Genomic DNA, 25,396 nt, shown 5'->3' on the forward strand with positions numbered 1-25,396 from the left:
TAAAATATGAAAGACCCGAAAACTCAGCAGTCACCCATCATATTTTGCAACAAAACCATTCCATAGACTTCGGTTCATTAAGATTAGTTAGACAAGTTAACAACAACAGGCAACTAGATGCCTATGAGATTGTAGAAATAAGTAAACACAATAATATTATGAATAATGGTGACGGACCTATACCAAAAAGCATACTATATAGCTTGTTGAAATAATGTTGTTGGGTTTACTGATTACTACATAAGGACACATTGCAAAAATAATTTTTCACGTATAGTCAGTGGGCATACTTGAAGACTGGCTATAAATCAAATCATCTAAGAGAACAATTCGTTCAGGACAGTCTCAACACCCTACACAGTAGCTTAATGGACTGACACCTATCAGAAAACAACTACTCCCCTGGCTAATACCACGAAGGGCGTTGGATTATATCCGACAGGTGTCAGTGCAGGATTCTTCACAGAAGTTATTCCTGCATATGCTGTACGAGGAATTGGGCAAATTTCGGATATGCATTTGGTTACCTCGTTCACAGGCAGATGGGGCGACGACAAACCTGTTGTTTGTTGTAGTCTTCAGCTTAGTTCGAGGAATGATACTCTGACGGAATTCGATTTTCAATTATAGGAAATCATCGACTTTATGTTGATGATATACACTACCTTGCACTGACGAGTGGCCAAACAGCCCGAAACCGGTCTGCAAGTGTGTTCCAATAATTGAAAATCTATTGCGGCAGTTGTATCGCCAACAGCATATGCAGGAATAACTTCTGTGAAGAATCCTGCACTGACACCTGTCGGTTATAATCCAACGCCCTCCGTGGTATTAGCCAGGGTAGTAGTTGTTTTCTGATAGGTGTCAGTCCATTAACCTACTGTGTAGGGTGTTGAGACTGTCCTGAACGAATTGTTCTCTTAGATGATTTGCAAAAATAAATTTGGATAGGCAATATTGTGAAATCAATTTTTATATAGCTGAAAATTGTATATAAACATATATTGTGAAATAATAGATAAGGCAAAATTTCACTAGTTCGGACTTCCATTGTCTACTATATAAAATGATTTGAAATCCCTGAAACAACTAAAAAAGAATAATTAAAAATGAATAGCTAAAAATAACAATTATATTAAGCAAAAATAAACCTGAAATGAAATAATAGTGGAATAACCTACAAGTAAAACTATAACAATTGAATAAATAAAAATGAAGGAATGAAAAAAAAAATTATAAAAAATGTAGAGATTCCAAGTCACGTTAGTTCACGACGTTTATATTGTTAGTATCTACAATCGTCTTCGGGTGATGACTGGACTGATTCTTCCGAGAGATGACTATTTATAGGTCGTTGAAATACTTTCACTTATCCCTGCTTTCCATTTTCCGCTTCACTGATTCCGTGAGAGATGACCGTTTTGGCGGGAGTTGGCCATTTTCCGTTTGAAGATGATCACTTGGTGATCGAAACACCTGTCGAGGTGTTAAAAATAACGATTTGGGGTTGGGAAAAACTTCAGTGATATAGACTCAATAATGGAACAATAACCTGAAAATAATTCATTTCTCAGCAGCTTGAAAAAATAGACAAGGCCGAATAACAATCTGGGGTGTACTGCCCCCGTATCTTCAGAATGAATGAGTAACAACCCTCATAAACTCTTTATTGAAGAGAATGAGTTTATAAATGAACAACTAATTCTCAAGTCTGGATTTGTATTGAAGGGGATTATAAGAACTTTGTCAGAAAGCTTTGGGTTTTTGTCTTCATCGTTATTCTCGATTGATCCTACAAGGCCTACAGAAAAACCGATGTCCGTCTGATAATTTTATCGCAGTCTACGACATTGTCTTGTTCTGTGGCCAGTTGGATCATGATTAATTTAAAAGTCACACCAAGAATTGAAACTATTCGAGGGTGTGTCAAAATTCTAACACAGCAGGCGACACAAGTAAGTAACAAGGGTCTCAAATGAAGTGACAGGACCGTTAATAAAAACTGAATTTTACATCTTAGAGTTTTTAAAAGCGGATACATAGTATTCAAATTACTGAGGTTGAATAACGAGTCAGAACGGTTTCAGGTCGAAAAAATGAAAGGGGATAGTTTTATTTCTGGAATATTTCACCACTCATATATTCTAATGCTAGTCAGTTAATCGATAGTTGCCCATAGAGGTCATATTCCACTGTACAACAATCTTACAATTCACATTTAACGTAATTAAATCGTCTCATGATAAATTAGTGAAATGAAGAAATTCGTTTTATGAATCCTGCCTTATTTGGAAACGAGGACAGTATCAATAACTTTCAAGGTCGATTGTGTCTCCGACATTCCGAATCTTGTGTTGTAATTTATGATTCACTCTGATTGCTTGATCATTGGAAAAATGGACATAGTCCTACGCTCATATTTCTTCATGCACATGCAATTTGATTTGCATAATTATGTTGAAAATCTTCCCCAACGGTTCCTAATCCGATGCTCATTGCGATAAGCATAATTGGCGAACAACATCTAAAGAGCCGACGACCTCACAGAAAGGATAAGTTTTTTTTGTTGTCAAACTTGAGAGCAATTAGGAACGGCACCCGATTATACGATATTTCACACCAAACATTATCGAACACAGTAACGTCAATATCTCAACAAATATTTATTATTCTCTGCCGTATATCCAATATTGAAGCAGGTTCAGTTTCGTACACCTTTTGCCTTAAATAGCCCCATGAAGAAAGTCCAAAGGTGTCAAATCTGGCGAGCGGGCTGGCCATTCTATAGGACCTCGGCGGCCAATCCAACGACCGAGAAAAGTAGTATCCAAATCGTTTCTTACGTGTCTGGAGGAATGTGATGGTGCTCCATCTTGTTGGAACACAATATCCATATCAACAGTAGTTTTCCTGTTGAATTTTGATCAGTAAATAGAGGTCCTACAATATGGTTTCCCAATATTCCTGTCCAAATGTTATTTTTTTCTGGATATTGTTCAAACGTTCGCGATGAAATAAATACTCTTCAGGATTTACTAATATCTCACCAATTATTTGCACTTGCTGTTTTTCCGGAAATGACGGATGACTTGGAGCTTTTTGTTATGTACACTACAGGTAGTTGTGAATTTGGATACAAGTTCCCCCAAATATTTTCTACAGATAGAACGATGCAGAAACCCTTCATTGAAAATCCATTCGGTCTCGTGAAAGTTACGCGTCGCACCGTAAATAAAAATCGCTTCATTTTTTTTTTCAATGGACGAGAATTGACCAGTTTAGAGACTGTTGACGTGGTACCTTTCTACTAGTAAAACCGAAAACTAAATGAGAATATTCTAACTGAACAATTATGTTGATTGTCGTACTGACCTTTTTTGTCATTTTTATGAACAAAAAATAACTTGAGAAACCTTATCGAGTTGTTGGAATTTCCATATGACAGATAAAAAGGAATATTTCTAGAATTATCGATATCAATGTGTTTGTCTTCAGGAAATTATTTAATGTTCCGCCATTTTGTAGTAGGTTAAGATATTGACTTCACATACTAGGGTTGTGAAGTATTCGTCAGCAGCTTCAAAATCATGTATCACAAAACCTCCCTTTCCATTAAATTTTTTTCCCAGATATCGCCCAGTCGGCATCTTGGAAACTTCATTTCAATTTCATTTTTTTGAGTTGCCCGGTTCAAAAAATAGAAGTGGGGGACATACATATACGCGTACTGCAGTACTAAATAGTACACGTATATATAATAACCATGTATATACAAGTATTATGAGCTAAATAAACAATATCAATGAAATAACTCAAAATATTTCGATTGTAATAATATTTATTGAACATTTGACGTAGAATGAATAGAAATAGTCAATCAGAAATAAATTGAAATAAAGTACGTTCAAACTGACTCCCACAAAAACAAGTTGCCACAATAAAAGAACATGAAAATATATTTACCAAAAAAATAATATAAAAAACTTTCCTTCAGAATATTCATCAACTGAGTAAAGACAATTTTACAACAGAAATAATGCACTTGTTGCTTTAACATTTTCGAGAAGTTATATATCCAATACAATTAGGTGAATTTAGTGTAATATTGAGTCTTTTCACCTTTTCTGTAACTGTTTTGCCATTGTTTTTGTGCACTTATATTCATTTTTTTACACAAATTTTTATGCAGATTCTTTGATCCATTATTTTCGATAGCAGAAAACCACTGAACACTGCAGTGAAATGGGCCACTAGATCACCTGACTCAAGCCTATTAGATTTTTTTATTGTATTCTTCGAAATCTACCGAAATAATTGGGCGAGATGGGCAATGTACATCAACTATGAATTTTCTTTCTTTTTTGGTGGTATATCCTGTTGCTCTCAGATGATATTTTGTGGAATTGATAATGATAATAATACCGTTTATTATGCATGAAAAGTATATTTATACATGAAAGGAAAAGGGTTAGCCAAAGGCTATCTTCCACCCCTTCCAAAAATTATACGGTGAGTGTAAGAAAATAATTATAAAAATACTTATTTACTATCATAACAAAAAAAATTTTATCAAATATTGGAGTCTGTACCTCACATTCAGCTTCTTCATTTTTAACAAAAATATGCTCGATATGGGGGTAAATAAGAGTTTCAACAACCTGTGTTTCATTTCTTCCTATAACTGATACTTGAATAATTCATATAGTCTACCCAGTCAATGTCTGCGTAATCGAGAGTTAGCCTTTAGTTTCTACTATTTGTCTTTGAGACCCTATCCATAAGGCTAAAGTTTTATTTGGATTGATTTGCAGTCCATGATTCTCCGAGTATAGGAATGTTTTGTGCAAATCTGTGTTTATATTGGACACGCAACTTTCTGTATCTGTATTATGAGAAGACAAATATAACTGTAAATCATCTGCGTATAGATAGATGTACTTGACAATGTGATAAGAAAGTGGGGTTTTTAAAAATAAATACTGAAAACATCAAGTGTCCTAAAATACTCCCCTGCGGTACACCTGAGATTGTTTCTTTTAGAGATGACCATGAGTAATCATCCAGTTTGAATCAACCAGAATTTTTAAAACAGTGATATTTTTGGAACCCACAATCAAAATACGAATAGCTTGTTCTATGTAAAAAGAGCGGTGATGATGTCATGATTCGAATGTGGGAAAACCTGTAAGTCAAAATCGAAAATCAACCTGGAATAATATTTGAATGTTATTTGAGCGATTGATGAAAGTGTTACTTCAGAAACGCACTGTATTGAACCTTGTTTTGATAATCTGAAACTGCGTTGAAGGAATCCGAAACGTTCATCAAATATGTGACGGTTTTCCTGGATTGAAAACTCACACAAATGATGACGCTGCGACGGAAGATTCAATCACCAGTTGCTTGTAAATGAAACCCTCGGAAATTACGAAAATTACGGGACAGTATCTGAAATGGGAGGCAAATCACACAATTACACTTCGAATGGCAACACTGCTTTCAATGCTCGCAAACGTTCAAATCGTTTGTTTCAATATTTCCGCGCCCTAGAGCTATTGTCACGAAGCAAATATTAAATGTGTAAATAAGGAAGAGGAAATCGATTCTGTTAAGGGATTCACACGGTGTCATTACGACGTCGTAAATCAGGCGTAACGCCCAAAATAGGCAGAGCAAATAGCGAAGGTTAATGTAGATCATGAGTGTGTGATGGGCCCACGATTTACGTGAATCGGATCTTGAATAAATAGAGACTAGCGGAGATGCTAGTTCAAAGTGGAAGGCTGATAGAAGGTAGGAGGGGGCACGGGAAAAAATTACGTGATTTTTTACCCGGAGAGGAGAGGCAATGAACTGGCCCTTATCGCTTTAGATCGAAGGTGAGGGATCTGAAATATAATTATTCGAACTTCATCGATAGTTCTTAGATATAAAATATTATCCAGGAAGGGCAAAAATTCACATCTATACTTGAATCATTGAAAGATATGGAGCCACAACAGATCATCAGGTAATGACCATTGTTGAAACACTATGAGGTCAGTATTCGTTAACCATCCAATAAAACCATCGTTTTTCAACGTACCATTCGAGCCAAAATCTATCTGTTGCGTCTTTATGTGTAATTTTCTACTGTTATTATTATAATTATTGGCATGAAGCGACTCCTAAAAGAGCATGCCTAGGACTCGATCATCCATCTAAAACTATATTATACATCTATAGACCTACCTACGAATTCATGCTACAAACAAGACACGTGAATCGTTATTTTTTTCCCAGTTATTCCCAAGTATTTCCCAATTATTGAGAGTTTAGTTGTATAATGAATAGTTGGGGATCCCGAAATATCAAGCTGCATTCATATAGGTTATTTGGAAAGTTTCATTTGTTTTGATGTTTTATAAACTATACAGTGATGTTGAGGTTAATTTTTTGCCTTTTTTTCAGTTGTACAAGGTCAAGAATATGTGAATGACGAAGCTCGCCCTGGACGCTTGTAAGAAGCAAATGAAAATATTTGAAAAGTGAAGAAAATTGTTACGAATAATCGTCTAATCACTATTAGAGAAGTTGCTGAGGATGGTGGCATGGAAAACCCACTCACATGGGACAGTATCTGAACCAGGAATCCAACCATCATTAATCGACTAAAAGAGGAATCATCAAGACTCTACTAGAACGTGCTTTCGGGCTCTGTGATACGAAGGAAGGTCTCGAAAAGAAACTAGGCATCATCAAAAATTACCTTCAACAAAATGGTTGCTCCAAAATGATGGTGGAACATGCTTCAGCTAGAAGACAGCAAGAGGATTGTCGGAAAGGATAAGAAGGATTGGGTCAAAGTATAACATCAGAACCTGCTTCAGATATTGGTATACTATCCGTAGCAGTCTCACGAAAACCAGGCCACCAAACGAGGACTGCGATTTCAAGAATTGCATTTACCGAATACCCTGCGAGTGCGGAGAATCATACATCGGTAAAACTAAGAGGTCATTGAAAGTTCGCATTGCTGAGCACAAGAAGCACACACAGCGAGGAGAAACCAGCAAATCCGGAATAGCAGAGCATGTTTGGGCTCATCAACATAACATCAAGTGGGCTTAAGTTGAAATCATCCACAAGGAGGAACACTGGTTTGAGAGAAAATTCAAAGAAGCCGCATTATGTTGTCCAACAACGCATTTAGCCAAGCTAGCGTAGAGATACTTACGTAACATATGGAAACCTACATATGGAAACCTCTAATCAAGCGGAACACGACCAACTCCCACCAATGAAGCAGAGAGATGGAAGAGGGGATGGGTGAAAGCCGTCAAATGACATATGAATGGTCAGATCTCGAAGGAATAAGTCCAGTCATCATCCAAAGAGGATTGTGGATACTAACTTCACGAAACGTCGTGAAGTAACTTGGTTTGGAATATTTGAATTTTATATTTTTAATTTTCATATCTTGTTAATGATTTGTTTGATTTTTTCAGCTCGTGTTGATATTTCAATTTTTTTGGTTGTTGCTGGTATGTTATTTCATTGTAATTTCAGTTTTTGCTTAATAAAATTGTTTTTTCAACTGATCTTCCTAATTTTTTGCAGATTCTTTCAGGGATTTCAAATCAATTCATATCATAATAGACAATGGAAGTCCGAACTGTTGAAATGCACCATGAAATATTGTCAACCACCTTCAAACAAATTTTCACTCGTTATTGCTTCTTCGTAATTTGTCGGCCAAAAGCAACACCGTACTCATGCCTCAGCCACCATATTCACCAGATTTGGTCCCATGCGACTATTTTCTGTTCCCAAAATTGGAAAGACCCATGAAAAGACGGCGTTTTGCGACGATGGAGGAGATGAAAACCGAATCACCGAGAGAGCTCCAGAACATAACAAAAAGTACATATCAAATCTGCTTCGAGGATTACAAACAACACTAGCATAAGTGTTTTATATATGAGAGGGACTACTTTGAAGCGGACATTAACAGACAGCGTATATCAGTAGTAAAACATAATTGCAAATGAAAACAATGGATTTTGGATAATACTGGCACAGCTTGCAAGTAAAAATATCATAGATAAGTTTATTGGTTATAGGAAAATCTATTTCATCGACGCCTTCCACAAAATTTTCGACAATTTTCTCTATATCTTTCAGTTTCGATAGACATCTCAGTGGACATCTCGAGTTTTGGTACATATTTCCAACAGTTGTTCTCCCAAACTACATATCGATCTTTGAATCACTTGAAAATCTGTTCTGCAGTATTGCTATCTCTAAACGAGGAAGATCCTCCATGTCTTCTGTTCTAAGGATATGCCAAAGTTCAGTCTTTCATTTCATTTCTTCAATCTTGATTTTTTGCAAGTGGTCAAAAACATATCTGTGAGAGCAAAAGTACCTCGTTTCAGTTCCCAAGGAATTAAAATGAAACAAGCAGCGTGATTTCCAACGAAATGCACGGTAGCATCGTTCTTTTCGGCGCTATCTTCAAGAAATCGATATGAATATTATTGTCTAGTTGAAGCACGTTCTCTTTGTCGGCAGATCAAGTTGACTCGAGGATGGATGAATGAATATAATAATGAAAAAATTCGTCCATATTTGGATATTCAGATTCATCTATGCCTTCTGTAACAGAAAGTCACGTTACATTACAAGTCGGAAGATTTGAAGAGCAAAGTCTTATAAGATTGCTTTTCCAAATTTTTACTGCTCTCACGATTTTTTTAACCGATACCAATGAACCATGAATATGCATCGTTAAAGCACATTCACATCAAATTTTTGGCTTGGCATGGAAATATGCATCAGAAGATATGAAACCTATCATAACATTTTTGAGTGTGTAACAAAATATTCACATAAAGAGTTTTCATTAGTTTGTATTTCTTTGACGAACATTTTATATTGGAAATCAATGCACATCAGACATCTTACTATTCAGCTACATCGTCGATGATTAGATACTGTATCTTAGTATGGAGTGGCTTATTCAAAACATTACTACATAATCTTAACGTAATAAAAAACACACTGATCAAAATCGCCTTGAAGAAGGGTAGCGGATATTCTACAAGAGTTACTCTACGAACGAAGTGTTTTGTTCAAAGTCAGGAAATTATTCGCTTATCAATGTTTATTATGGATTTGTAGTAACCCCATTAACATCATTACACATAAATATAATACGCGAATGACCTCTAACCAAGCAATTACAATACCACGCTGTAGATTGAGTCATAACCGAAATTTGTAACTTATTTTGGCCCGAAATTATACAATAAGCTACCTCTCCATATAAAGAATATTAATAATCACTGTAAATTAAAGAAGGAACTGAGAGTTTTCATCATAAATCATTGTGATCAATTGCAGGATATCTTTGAAAATGTTTGAGCTAAATTAGCTGCTCTCTCTCTTCTTATTACCTCCCTCTAGCCATCATTCTCCAATTGCGGTTTTAAACTTAGTAAGGTAGACGGACAGTAATATATAATATAACCAAACGACCTATTTTCGCTTTTATGTATTCATTTTATTATAAATTATATAACACAATCAATATCAGTCTGTAACAGCCACAACACAAGCCTAACTTAGGTGACTACAGATTGTCCATTACATGGTTTTATGATAGGATTATTAATGATAATTTGAATTATAAATCGTGGGGAAATCAAATCATGTAACTGAATGATTGAATGCCATGAAATGATTAAATAACTTACTTACTTACTTACATGAGGTATACCGCAGAGTTCAAATCTTGACTCTTTTCTTTTCTTATTCATTATTGACCTCTCCAAAATCAATATTATCTTTTCTGATTTTTCCATATTCATGAACATCAAACTATTTCAGTTACAGGACGATGTTGATTCAATTTGTTGTTGTTTGTTATGATAATCATCTCAAGTGAACATTTCTGAAGAATATTATATATTATAATAAAAAATATAGGTATGTGATGAATTGACATGAATGCAATACTGAAAACGTCAATATCAATATATACAGAGATAACATAACTTCCTGAATGTCTTCTGTTGTCGTAGAGGATTCACTTTTCATCACATGTGAAGCAAAGAAGATACCTCAAAACGTAACAATTTTTGTCGATCGTTAAAAACGTAGGGCACCTACATTTCAATAAGTATTGAACAACCAAAATGTATGGGAGCTGACGCCCAAGTCTTCCACCACCACACGTACCGTTTGTGATGGGTCAGTCTCCACCAGGGTCGTCAAATCCTTGTCATGAATGAAGTATAGATCGATCACTTTGGAGATCATCATTGTGGTTGAAATCTCCGGAACGGACTGGTAGACTAGGATAAATGCCGGTACCAAAAACTCGATAGTCTCCCTACACTGTAGAGAGACCAAGCAGGATTACAATATTTTATTATAGAGTCGACAAGAGAGGTATAGAGTATTATAAGATTTTTTTTGACAGTATGTCACGTGGTTCATAAAAAGTGTGCATTGATACTCTGAGCCTTTTTGTTACAAAGTTGATATGTTGCGTCCATTTCAGGTGCTGATCTAAAATAACTCCGAGGTATTTTATAGATGTGGTTTAGATTAGATTAGATTATTATGAGGCTTCTGTGCTGCACAGCCACTAGACTGCCACCTTTGCTAGAGTTCCTTGTCTAGGCCCGTCCTTGTAACTAGACTCCATAGGCCAGACCTCAAGTTCCCCATATATTGAGAGGGTTGTGGTTTCTCCTCCCCTAATGTTGCAAACCTTATCCTTGACAGACGTTCGCAATAGCATAGTATGTGTACGGAGGTTTCCTCATCCTTTTGGCAAAGCCTGCATAGGGCTATGTCTGCCAGTCCGATGTTGTTCATGTGTTTGTTGAGTCTACAGTGTCCTGTCAATAGCCCGACCAGAACTCTAGTTGATCGCCTATTCAGACTTAGTAGGTACTCCGTGAATTTTGACGATGGCTCTTCAATGAACTCTTTGGCCTGTGTCATAACCGGCGCCTTATTCCACCATTTTTGAGATTGTTTTTCCTCCCAGTTGCTGTTACAAGTTTTTCACAGCGCTTTTGCTGTACCACTAAAGGGTTCTGGGTCAATGGGGGAGCATCGTGCTCCTTCTCGTGCTACTGAATCCTGTATGGCCTGGTACCCAAGCTAATGACAGTATGTTTTGACTACCTAGTTTTTGTAGCTTTTCTAGGCAGTTCCAGACCAGTTTGGAATTGACCTGCATGGAGCTAATTGCTTTTATAGCTGCTTGGCTATCAGAGTATATTGCAATAGTCTTTTCCTTAAACTCTTGCCATAGTAACTCTTCTGCGCAGTGACGTATTTAGATGTGGTTTGTACTATGGTCTGACAGTCGCAAGTATTTTGATTATCACAGTGCGGTATATGCATTTTTATTTTGTAGTTTTTGGGTTGATCACGAAGGGTGGGGAAAAAGGTCAGATATTTTCTCTTCTTTACATTCAGTAATAGTTTAGTACTATTTAACCACATATATATTTTTTGTAGATTTGTTTCTACTGTCTCTCTTATTTCGTGCCAAGATGTTCCCGTGTAAATTAGAGCAGTATCATCGGCATAGCATATTATATCGCCAATGAAATTGTTGTCATACCGTCAATGTAAATGAGAAAAAGTATCGGTCCCAAAACGGTCCCTTGTGGTATACCAATTTGTATAGTCAATTCGCCCTTATTTCATTTCCAATTTTCACTCGTTGGATTCGATTTGATAGGTAGTTCTTCATCAAAGCCAAGCATCTCCTTCTTTGTGGAGATCCTCCCGTCACTGGAGGTTAACCCCATTTTTTTCGTAGTGCTATTTTCGATCATTCCTAATTAGAAGAAAGTCACAGGTAAAAGGTGATAATGCACACTGCACCGAGGAAGGTGGGATTCGAACCGAGCTCGCCTTCATCCACTACAAGGTCCGCTCACGGTTGCACCACTCAAGTGGTCGCATACACTAGCCATATCTCGATAACACCAGTCAAGAGTATATTCTCAACGAGTTCAGGACACTCTCCCGCGATTGCAAACACACGAGGATGTGTTTCGGTGCGAATCAGTGACAATACCAAGGACGATTCTCAACTGTTATCGACCAGTGTTGTTTTGTGGATTGATTGTTTTTTCAGCCTTTTGGAGCAAGCGACGAATTTGATTGCATCGACCACGTGGACTGTAACCGGTCTCTTCTCGCAGGTGAGCCGATTTCAAGGCTTTTTTTTGTACTGTTATCAGACGATTGCCTTTTCAAAGTTCGGAGTTACGCAACTGCGTTTTTAAAGGCCGGCAATTGTACGTTTGCAGTTAATTTGACATGGGTTTCTCTCTACCTTTCTGTTGTATGCCTCTGAAATTGCTGGATTGATTTTAGCAGAGTATGATAGGTTAGGGATCGTGTTTATAAACAACGATATTGGCGACATCGATACCTAGTCGGAATCGGTGCCACAAATAAACAACGGTGTTGCCGGATGATATTTACGAAGTCTACAGTAATTTTTAGAATTCTTTGAATCCAAGATTGTTCAACTACACCTACCCAAGTAGTATTTCCTTTCCAGAACTAGGCCAGATGGCAACAATGTAGTCAGGTTTTTATGGAAAAAGGTCGCGATTCTATTCATCTGATGTTCCACTAGAAATAACAATTACACTATTTTTATATCATTCTAAAATCTTCAGGCACATGCATTTTTTTTACAATTACTTTTTACTCACAGTGATATCATAAAAGGGATGTTATTGTGTGTCTATAATTAAATTCAAAACGGAAGATCAGTTGGAACAGCACTCAATAAAAGTTGATAGCAAACCGCAGACACGTGTTTCTGGCTATTAGCCTCATCATCGCGATTCTAGTTAGGAGACCTAGAATTCCTAGGATAACTCAACATTACCACAGAGGCAGCTACAGCTACCTGCATGACTTCCGAGTCCAAGAGTCCGAGTCTTCCCTTTCAAATTCATTCATAAAGACTCAATAACACCCCTTGTAGGTAATTGTAGCTGCCTTTGTGCTGCTACAGCTACCAAGCTACAGCTACAGCGGTTGAATGTTGTTCAATTGTTGTACATGTCAAAATGCAGTTGTATTCCATAGCCAAATTTGCTCTGAAGATTACAGTGAGTCCAAAACACATTCTGGACGTTTCTGCAGCATTTCCACAGTACCACTGACAAGTCAGTTTTCAATCGCCTCCTACCTCAAATATTCAATCACTAGGGAATATTTTTGTGTATTGTGTCTACAAGCTATCATTATCGTTTCAATATGGTTGACATTTAATATTTCATATCCCTTCATCTATGAATTTACTTGAAGTGAATGACTTAGATGTCTCATCATGCTTGGTGTTGATGTCAAATTTGTTCACCATCTTACTCCCATTTTGTAATACTGGCATACTCTCGAAATGCTAAGACTTTTGACGAAGTTGATTGATATGCTTGAAAGCCAATTTCTCAGTGCTGATTTTTAATCAGTAACTGAGCCAGTCACAGCCAATTGTTCGACTGTGAGATTGGATTGGTTGTTAAGAACTGAGACTTTCTGAAGATTCAGCCATTTTCTGTATTTTTGGCGACTATGAAATATTTGAAACTTGTGTGTTGATAACCAGAATGTTTGTAGTGGATTGTGAATCTTTGTCTTCTAGACATGTATGCAGGGTGAGAAATATGTTCCCGTCAATGAAATACAGAAAAATGGTGATAACGGGATCACCCTCTGAAGCTGTGGAAATCATTTTTTTCTCAATATGATAATGACATGAATTGTTATTGCCAAACACATCTTTATTGGTAGGTAGCTTCTTTTGAAATATGAGTATTGATTTTTCCACCGGAATCAGAGGTTGAAATCATCTCAAATTAATTGCATATTACTTATTGTAGGGATGATACTGGAAACTCTGAGTTAATCAAGGTTAACGCAATGTTAACGCATTCAAAAAACACTTCATTGTGAGATTTTCACTAAACAGTTTAACAAAAACGCAACAAGTGTTTCGCCATACAATGACTTCTTCGGTCATGTCTGTAATAACTATATTCTACATATTTATTGTTTAATATACCTAATTTTACAATTTGAAGTACCTAAATTTCAAATACCTGATTTTCACTTGAATATGTAATGAATTAAATTACCTAAGCTTATATCCCAGTTTCCACATATGAAATAATGTTTAGTAACGGTGAGTTATTCAATTCTAATTGATCATTCAGTAAATCACCCGAATTCTTGAATCTATTGATTTATATACATTCTAGAATATTGAGTTTCAAAATTTCCCTTCAAAATGTAACACGTCTGTAAGCTACGTTTACGCATTCTTTCTTAAATGAAACGGGAAATATTATTAGTGGGTTCATACAAATATGACAATGTCCTATAACTATATACATCTTCAATTAAACCATTATTTAGATACTGTATAGTAATATCGGGAGGATCATATAATAATGCATTACAAAATTTGAAAACTACTCAGAACTGTATACTAAAAATAGGTTTCAGAAAAAAGAAACGTTTCTCCACTAATAAGCTTTACGAAAACCTAGACATCTTTGACATTGACAAACTACATATGCACCAATGCTTGCTATATATGCATAAAATACAAAACCAATTATAAATCCCAATAAAACTATTCCATCCCGATTTATTACGAAACTATCAATTGATATACCATTATTAAGAGAAAGTCACTCCCAAAATAGCCTTTTTTACATAGGTCCGAAGTTATATAACAAACTACCACTTCAAATTGAAAAATATATAAACTCAGTTCTTTTAAACACCAAATAAAACAAATGATTGAGGAAAATTAAATATAGCTATAAATGAAAATAAAATGAAATAAAAAATGCATGAATGAAAAAATAATAAAGAATAAAAAAATATATGAATAAATGAAAATAAAATACAATGAACGAATAAATAAAAAAAAAATTGAAATATGAATGAATGAAGGAAAAAAAATGAAAAAGCGCTCCTCAAGTTTACTCATTTCTACTCAATTTTCTATACGTTTTGAAAAAAAAAACTATCCTCTATGCACAATCAATTTGCACCTCTCCGAACATAAAAACATTAAAAAAAAATTTTTCCTCGTACAGAAATATGCACTACAAGCATGTATGCTTAGGTAATTTCTGTATAGGATTATATTATATTATATATTATTATATTATCTGTAACAACAATATCAACTGTAAAAATGACAATTTTGGGAAGGATAAATAATGTTTGATTTGATAGAATAAAAAAAACTGACGTTATCGCATCTTGAATTTGGGTAGACCTCATCCATTGCTTGCTTTTGTAGTGTTTTGGACAGAATGGGTCTATAATATTCACCTTAAGGCGTTGTTGACCGCGATTTGTTTCATCAAACTCAGCTCTCTCTGGAAATCACTCTCAGATAGTGAAATATTCTATATTCTTTGCTAGTAAGGGTGTGTGGAGGAATTATGCATGATGACGACCGTGTAAGATGGTTCGTGTGAAATTGCAAAATCATGTTTATTGTTATTTTTTTGAAATGGTTGAGTCAAGGTGATTTATTGAATTATTCACCTCCCTTTAAGTGGTTAATTTTATTAACGGGTGGATGGAATTGACATATTTAACTAACTTGCCTAATTATTTATCTGTACGAGTAAAAAGACTTAAATATTCTCTACGTATCTGTACCTGTTATTAATTTATCTGTTATGTTCGTTTCATAGTTTACTATACACAGTAAGTAACAGCTATTAGCAATTAAATTGATGAATGGAATTAAAACTTTGACCTTCATTGGAAGAACTCAATTTGGAATTGCTGATATTTAGATATGTTACACTTTTACAATACAAATCATAATCATATATAATTTTTTTCGATATTAGTTCGATGTAATGTGGTTCAATGTATGACCTATCATTTTGTTGCACCCTGTATTTGCTATGCATCAGAAATACCACTAATGAATGGAGTAGTAATAAATATTACTCAAGTTTTTTCCCAACATCAAACTGTTATAACCAAAAAACAACAATCTATTTTCTGGTATACAGAGTATTCCAGTTGTTTCTCTCAGTGGCTAATTTTTGGTTAGCCTGGTAGATGAAACAAAACATATTCATTCACAAAGAATCTGCTAGAAAATCATTCACAGACAAAACCACCTCCCAGTGAACTCACCAATTTGTTTTCACACGTTCACATCAGGAAAAAAACACGAGAATACTGAAAATCATACATTATTTTGATTCTCATCCATCAAGATATTGCTGCGTTCGATTACAATATACCACAATATGAAATTATGTTTGATTGTTTGAACTACCAATTTTTGCTCGGTTCAACCACGATATTCGTGACTTTTAGACAGATTGGATGAGAATCACACACTGTACAAAAACATCAATCGCAACTTTTGATATAACGAAAAAGTTAGGAGTAACTGCACTTCGATGAAAGATTTGACATTGGATATTGACAATACTATTAACATAACGTTTTTGAACGTAATCTCTCGCGACCTTTGACCAGTAACGTTGAAGTTTCCATATTTATTGACCTCGGTAGTTGACTTTTGTCAATTTTATATAATAAAGCTCCGCACGTATTAATTTTCTGTCTAAACATTTACCAGGTCTGTTCAAAACATCAGGTAAATTTTCAAATTTTGCGGGGTACGTATATTCGATTAGCGATTTTTTCATGTTGGTACATTCGTCTCGACCTTATGTTCACAAGTGTTTGTTAGTGAGATGAACAAAAGTTAGTTTTGCGTGTTCAGTGATCAGATAAAAAAATTTGTTTCAAATTTTGTGTAAAATATGGAAACAGGTGCTCCAACACACTTGACTGTGGCATACGTTGATTGTACCAAATAGCAGTTAACAGTAATCAGAATAAATTTGAGTTCAATGTTTTCAGAAAACCTAGCTATACAAACCTCACCATTCCAAGCGATTTTTTCCATGTAAACAGTCATGAATTAGCAGCCTACAATTCAATGTTGCACAGAGCATTCTCTCTGCCTTTGTCTGCTAACAATCTAGCTAGAGAAATTGATATAATTACACAGATAGGTCATAATAATGGTTTCAACGCAGATACTATTCAGAAGTTAGCCAGGAAACAAAGCTGGAAATTCACTTATAGATTAATATACCCTCAGGTCAAACAACGAGAAATCAAGAAATGGGTAAGGCTAACATATTTTGGGACTTCACTTGCGTTGACACGGTCGCGGCTTCCCATCTAGCCGAAAGTTCCAAGTCTGCTGGAACTGCAGCATTGTATGGCGAGAAATTGAAAAGAAAAAAATACCAAAATCTCGTAAACAACTATCTGTTTCATCCAGTAGCGGTTGAAACTTTTGGTGTTTATGGCCCGGAGTCTCTGTAATTCGTTCATAAACTTGGAAGGAGAATAGGCCAAGCAACGAAAGATCACCGTTCTACCTTTTTTTTTGATAGAAAGAATTAGTATTGCTATTCAACGTGGCAATGCTGCTTCAGTACTTGGAACTATTCCTCCTTCACATAATTTTGATAAGATCAGCAATTGCCCTAATTTCAGTACGGAACTGAAACCTCTTCGAAATAAGCCGAGATATGTAGATATTCATCAGTCTCCTATCAAGGTTAATTCACAGTTCACAGTTTCAGTGCGGTTAGTGACTCAGGTCTTTCTTGCCCCACAAATATGAGTTACAGTCCTCGTAGAACTAGTTCTTTTTCAGTGGAAGAGCTTCATGAAGCAAGAGCCGAATCGATCCCTCCACTTGGAAGGATGGATCGCAGCTTGAGAAATGGTTCTAATGGAGATTCTGTGAAACATGTTCTTCCTTACGAATCAGTAGATAGTTGTTGGAAATCTAGAGAAGAAAATCAGATTGGATAATTTAGGAAACACTTGCTACATGAATAGCATTTTACGAGTGTTGTTCATGACGAAATGGGTAAATAGTTATGAACCAAAGTCCAATCGCCCCAATGGAAGAGCCAAGACCAAAAAAAGCGCGCCAAGTTAGATCAAATATCGAGGTTTTGCACTGTTTCCTTCGATTACCGTGGCGTGATGCATCAGGAGTTCTTGCCAGATGGTCATACGGTCAATGAGGAGTATTACCTTGATGTTATGCGTCGCTTGCGAGAAGCCATACCAAGAAAACTTCCGGTATTGTGGAAGAATAATACATGGCTTTTGCACCACGATAATGCATAGGCTCCTTCGTCATTGCTTGGTCAGAAACAACACCGTAATCATACCTCAGCCACCGTATTCACAAGATTTGGCCCTCTGGAACAATTTTTTTGTTCACAAAATTGTCCCATGGAAGGACGGCGTTTTAGGTGAATTGAGGAGATGAAAACTGAATCGATGAGAGAGCTTCATGACTTCTTCGAAGGGGACAAAAAAAATTGATGGATAAAAACATGTTTTGTGATAAAAATGAAAATTCGCCTTATTTTTTGAACAGACCTTGTAAATTGATACGATTTATTCAACTAGCATAGCCGGTTGTTGTGAATAAAAGTTTAACAGTTATTTATACATGTCTGGAGTATGCGGAATGAGACTATGATTATAGGAGTGCTTTTAAAGCAATTTCGAGATGTCTTGGTTAACTGACATCCCATAGCTCAAAGCTACCAGGCGCAGTCAATGAACGGACGATAAACTGGCAGTTTTATATGCAATTTGCAGAATTTTGAGAAAAAGTCTCTTTAAATTACCTTTATTTGAAATAATACTCTATAATTTAGAATAAAGGAAGGGCGAATGGAATTGATACAAGGCAGATTTATCATTATTAGCGTATGTAAAATGAATAATTTAAAATATGTTACGTATATTTTCAACGTTGTCACTTAATTTTCAAATCTTGAGTAAGTTTAACAGCCGAAAGCACCTCATTTCGAAGTTCATATCTATTTTCAATATTTTCTCTTCAAAATTCAATGCCGTAGAGAAAAAACGTTATGAAAGAAATCCTACCAGAAAATACACATCTCCTTCGAGACTAAAATTTCATCGAGCAAGATTTTAATGAAGAATTACTTCACATGCCTTTTTACAATTCATCATTTGAAATATTTCAAATTCCATTAAAACAAAATAACCACAGATTTTTTATGAATTTTCCTTGGAATTCTCACCTTCCACAATTGAAAATAATCTTTCTTAACATCTGTCGTGAAATTTTAAAAATAAATCAAATAAAAGAGAAAAAACTGCTAGCCATAGTTACTCAAAACAATCAATCAAATCAATTAATCAAATCAATCATTCAAATCAATCAAAATATACTTTATATCCTGTCTGTATATTCGTTTTTTACATGTGTCTGTATATATGCATGTATATATGTATGTATGTATATATTCATCTCATATTTCTATTTATTTTGATAAGGTGCTTTGATTGTCACATATATCTTGTAATTGACCTGCTACAAATATTTTTTGTATAACGTAGTCGAAAAATGAATTATTATTATTATTGTCAGAAGATTTTGTATCCCATAGACAGAGATTTGTAGGTATAAATATAAGCATAACTAATGGTGTATGGATAAAAGCTGGCAATTAATAAAGGTTTGAATGAAACAGGTACAAATACAATAAAAATAAATATAAAAAGGAATACAGGTTTTAAAATGATTCATTGAAATACTTTTGCAAGCTATAATAGGATCAGCTAGCAAATTTCTAACTGCTTTCTTGAATTGTACGTTGGTCAGATTTAGAGACCTTAATATCTACTGGTAAGTGATTGAATAATTTTCCACCATTATAAAATATATATATTTATCATTTATATTTGATTAATGTTGAGTTAGGTATAGGAAGTCTAATATTAAATATGCTATCACGAGTAGCATAAAGAGACGAAATAAAGTCAAACTCTGTTTTTTGTTTGTGCACCAAACATACAGTTTCAAGAATGAACAGTTCTGAGGACGGAGACAAATGTTGTCCTTCGAAACGTTAAGATAAGTGGCTGTGCAATTCTCAGCTCTTTTTCGGTAGACAGAATTGAAAAAACCGTCAAGTTACTGATAGAAAGTGCATTTTCCTCAATGAAAAAGGGACCAATGATATGGTTTCCTACAATCCCTGCCCAAACAATAACCTTTTACCTTTTCTTATGTCAAAATCGTCTTCCATGGGCTCCTGAGTAGGTGTCATTTTGTAGGGATGCATTTTATTTCCTTTTGATATGTTTACTATCGATGTATGGCTAACATTGAATGTAGTGGATGCATGTCTACTCGATGTATGTTGGTTTCCTCAAAATCAAGCATCACATCCAATTTGAGTTCATCACTCACTGCTGCTTTTTATGTCTGCCCCACATGACCAAGCTCGCGAAACTGCTTCTCTATTTTGCTTATTGTTCCTTGAGACATGGGCGGTAAATTTGAAAATTTTTCATGAAATAGGCAGGCTACTTTCTGTTGTGTTCAGGTTTTATCTCCGTGACCAATCATTTTATGCATTTCCGTTAATGTAACCATTTGTCAGACTTGAAGTTAACGAACTTCAAACTCAAATTAAAATACTGACAACTAATATTGTAACATACAAAACAAGTTGACTAGGTGTTTTAAACTAGCGTTGCCACGAAAATTATTTACAATTTTTTAAAGGATGCCATCTGAAAAGAACATTGGTATGGTTTTTGCTTACTTTCTTATCATCAATACCCCAACATGAAATTAGTATGTCAAATTATAATTTAAATTTGACGTGTTTCGGGATTTTGTTAAAATATGTATAGTAACCGAAATAATGAACTTACTCCATTAGGCTTTTACACACTGTATAAAAGATATTGTTATGTAATGAAGATGATACAGAAAAACCGTGAATACTAGATTTTTTATTTTTTTCTCAATCACGGAACAACGCAATACGCAAGAAAGAAATACGAATGGAAAGAACTTAGCCAACAAATTAATAATATTTGGAAGTTTAACAACAGGAACCATTCCGTTACAGTGTTAAACTGTCAACATCGAAACACTCACCAGCGCAACTAAACTGCTCACGCTTCAATCACAATTATGTGCATCGTGTCTTCCTAATTGGATCAACTTTCGCAAAATCAGACAACAATACGATGAATGACAAAAGTTCAGGGTCCTGGTTTTTCTTCGTGCTACAGAACGGTAAACAGAGATTTTATCTGGAAAACGTGCAAACCCCGTTCAAAACAAATATTATCACAGTACATATTAGTCATTAATTACTATAAATGAGAGATTAAGTTGCCAGTGTTATATTTTGTTCAAATAAATCATGTTTGTTGACATGTTTGTGATGCATTATAACTTGTTTGTTTCCAGTTCGGGTGTGATACAAAAAGATATTGTTTTATTTACAGTTTCAGAGACAATTTCTTTGATTGATGACAGAGGATTCGGTTACGCATGTTTACTGGCGATTACCATGTTTACTACACGAGTATCACTATATTGAGGTTCAAATCCCAACTTGCTTCTTCAAAATGGTGAGTTGAACTTAAAATGCCAAAAGAAAAGCTCAGAACTAATATCTGTTCTCGTTTATATAGTCGAAGTAAACGGTATTTTGCACACTTAAAGTTTTCGGCATCATTGAAGGCCAAAAAAACCAATACCTGGAAATAAATCGGCTGCGAAATAGTCCACATGGACTGTAGACTTGGCGGTTCGTATTAGATAATTTTTACTAACCGAGTTTTATGATTGGCTGAAGAGTCATACAATTGAATTTGAAGTCATGTTTTGGTAATTAATAGAAATCGGGAATGCGGTGATAGTTATCGCCGTCGTGTTTAGTTCAGGAACTGATAGCGATCTGAATATTAAAATTCGATATTGGTGCATTTAAAATTACTTAAAATGTTTGTTATCTGTTTGAAATTTTATCGTCCTTGGACAAGTACTGATAGTAATAGCGAGTGTGATGACAACGCAGACTTTTTCCAGTGTAGTGATTCAAATAGCGATGGTGAAACATATGAAAAAGAGATACCGGTGAATAAGATTCAGATACATTTGAATAATTAAACACAGAGTATGTATCAATGTATATAAGAATCTATATATGAAGTTTGGTTTTGAGGGAAAAACTATTACAAGCAACATCAGATTTGACTGAAATTCCTTTCTCAACTGTAAAATAGTCAAAAACACACCTTATGAACGCAAGACACGATTTGATGTGGGATTACAAAAACCTTTAGATGTTCATCTAATAAAATCAGTGAAAAAAACAATATACGACTGTTACAAAAGCAATGACATTCCTACAGCTGAAATCATAAGGAAGAGATTGTATACTTTCGGCCATAACGTAAGCTGCTGTGACGAAACTCTTCAGAATTGGGTAAAGAAACTAGGATTCAGATATAAAATAATAAAAAAACGTCAAGCAGTTATGGAAAGCAAAAGAATAGTGGAATTGCGTAACAAATAGTTAGAACAAATATCTAAATATAGACAAGAACAACCGCAAATTTTCTATTTGGGCGAAACTTGGTATGACACTCACGACACAGTTACGAAAGGGTGGAAAGGGTTCGAAAATGTGTACGCCTAACATGCCTGCAAACAAGGCATCGCGACTAATCATTGTGCATTGCGGAAGAAGTAAAGAATGGGTTCCGAATTCTTTGAAATAATGTGGGGAAAAACTTGAGAACTGCAATGTTGACTACCATAAGAACATGGAACATGGAATGGTTTGAGAACACATTGATCCCAAATTTGGATGCGAATAGTGTAATATTTCTTGACAATACTTCCTATCATTCGCAACAGCTCATCAAAGTACCGAATAAAACTTCGAGGAAAGATGAAATACAAAGTTTTTCAATGAATAACAATTTGTATTTTGAAGATTACTATACTGAAAACCAACTACTTGAAGTTTTACAGACAAAAACATTTCAAAAAGAGTTTGCTCTTGAGAGTATTGCTGAAAAGTATGGACACACCATACTGAAACTAGTGTTATGTTTTCAATCCCATCGAGTTGATTTGAGGAAAATTGAAACAAAGCGTCAGGCGTAAATATAATTTTCCAAAATTTGATAAGAAAGTAATAGAGCTAATTAAAGAAGTATCTAATATTACCGGAGAAGACTGGCAGAAAAGGATTAAAATTGTTATTTTAGTTCAAAAAGACTATATGGAGATTGGACCACCATATTAATGGTGGGAATAAATTCATTATTGATTTAAATGACGACAGTGATAGTGAACTAATGCACGACGTAGGTAGTAATAAAATGACCATAAATTTTAAGCTATGATTTTCTGAAAAGGATTATGCTGAAGAGAGTTTGACTATAATCTAATCATTTTCCGGGACTGTCCAATCTGGATCTCAACTGACATGAGCCGATATAAAGTTTTTTAGCATTTTAATAAACCAATCGATGACTATTGAAGAATTGAACTAAGGCGTGTTTCGTCAACTCCTCCACTATATTCAGCCAATCATATTCAAAATAATTTCATTTGCTTATCATTATCCCGGAGTAACTAATGTGAGATAATAAAGTACCCATAATATCTTTTATCAATCATCAACAATACATCATGTCAGTCTCTAAATGCATGGTAAATCCATTGTGATGTAGTTTTGTGTTTCTTACTTTCTCCTCATACATATCATCTAACATCCTTGAGAGATTATAGATAAATGATCTGAAGATGCTCTAATCGTTGTGCTTTGTCTGGAGCCATGACACTACGCATATTGTAATCTTAAATGCCCACTGTGGCATAACGAGTTTAGTAATACCGGGTGAAAAAGTCTTAAAGGATATGAGGAAAACCTAACGAAAAGTTGTATGATGAAATGAAATGAAATGCTTTATTCAAACAGGGTACATGGTAATAATATACAACAATGATAATAATGTTAACATTCATATACATATAAACACAATAATGAAAAAATCTACGAATATTTGTTAATAAGTATCTACTACCTACAATAATTGAAAATGCAAAAAAAACATAATTATTTGGTATCGCCTTAATGGTCTCCTGAAAGGTTTAATAAATTCATTTTAAAGAGAGTAAAACTGATAGAAGACTTTAAATTTACAAATCCTTTAAACAATAATGTTTTAGTGTAAACATTTTTGTTTGATTATCAACATATAATCCAGTCATTCAAGCTTAAAAATCGGTTTTTTGCGCTTTTTTTGGAAATATCTCATTTCCTATGGGTTTTTTGCTATTTGTATTTATTATCAATATTGTAGAATACAAAATTCTCTACAAATTTTGTTTTAAAAAATTTTTTATACGGTGAACCGTTTTCGAGATAGAGGGCGGAGAGCGCGCGGTCACAGCATCACTTCAGGTCAACCGGTGCCTCCGGTCGAAAACGCGCCATATATAGTTGATGAACTATCAATAAATCAATGATTATAAATATTTGTCAATTTTTATTAACTATTATATTATATTTTATCATTTTCTTCATGCATTAAATCTATATCTATTCAATAATACTGATAACCGTTGTATGGAGCAGAGAAGATACTTTTTCTATTATTTTTGATAAATACATGAATTATTTACAAAGGCATTACAGTTCCAAAATAATTGTTGTATTTGACGGATATTCAGACTACAATAAGAACGTAAAAGCTATGGAGCAGCAGAGAAGACCTGCTGCACTTTCAAAAACATATGAAGTTTGTTTCGATGAAACAATGGTTGTACCAGTTACTCAAGAAAAATTCTTATCAAATCGAAATAACAAAGATAAGTTCATTAATATGTTAATTGAAAAATAACAAGCTGCAAATATTACTACTAAACAAGCCAGAGATGATGCGGATGTTCTTATTGTTGAAACTGCAATTGAAGAATCAAAGTCTAAAAAAACTGCAGTTATAATAGGACAAGATATTGATTTACTTGTCATTTTAATTGGGCGTACACTGTCTTACGAACAAGAAATTTTCTTTAAAACAGTTGGGAAAGGTAATGTAAAAACGGAGATATACTCGACTAAAAGTTTTGATAATTATACTCATTCTAAAAAACATATTTTATTTCTGCACGCATTAAGTGGCTGTGACACAACTTCTGCGCTTTTTAAAAAGGGAAAAAACCATTTTTGAAAGTTTTTGAGAAACTGACAAATTTGGATGAACTAGCTGCAGCATTTGAGGAAGAAAATTGTTCGGCCCAGAGATTATTAGAGAGTGGAACTCACACCTTATTGGCAGTCTATAATGCTCCGAAATCTGTGAAAAGTCTCGATCATCTTCGTTACATGCATTACGTCAAGTCTACAAAACTTAATAAACCTGTGCAGCTTTCAAATATTCCACCAACAAGTGCAGCTGCTCATCAACA

The 25,396-nt window shown here is 34.8% G+C and overlaps 1 protein-coding gene across 1 annotated transcript in view; it reads left to right on the plus strand.

Moving 5' to 3' along the window:
- Nucleotides 1-11,968: 11,968 nt before the first annotated feature.
- The window catches only part of Shrm (Shroom), a 401,550-nt gene continuing 388,122 nt past the window's right edge, over nucleotides 11,969-25,396 (plus strand). Inside the window, exon 1 of the mRNA XM_074172193.1 lies at nucleotides 11,969-12,215. The gene's annotated coding sequence lies outside the window, so the exon portion shown is untranslated. The remainder of the gene's footprint in view (nucleotides 12,216-25,396) is intronic.

The sequence above is a fragment of the Leptinotarsa decemlineata genome, unplaced genomic scaffold (assembly GCF_025532065.1).
Source record: "Leptinotarsa decemlineata unplaced genomic scaffold, Ldec_3_MD MMD2_tig00000035_RagTag_RagTag, whole genome shotgun sequence".
Classification (NCBI taxonomy): domain Eukaryota; kingdom Metazoa; phylum Arthropoda; class Insecta; order Coleoptera; family Chrysomelidae; genus Leptinotarsa; species Leptinotarsa decemlineata.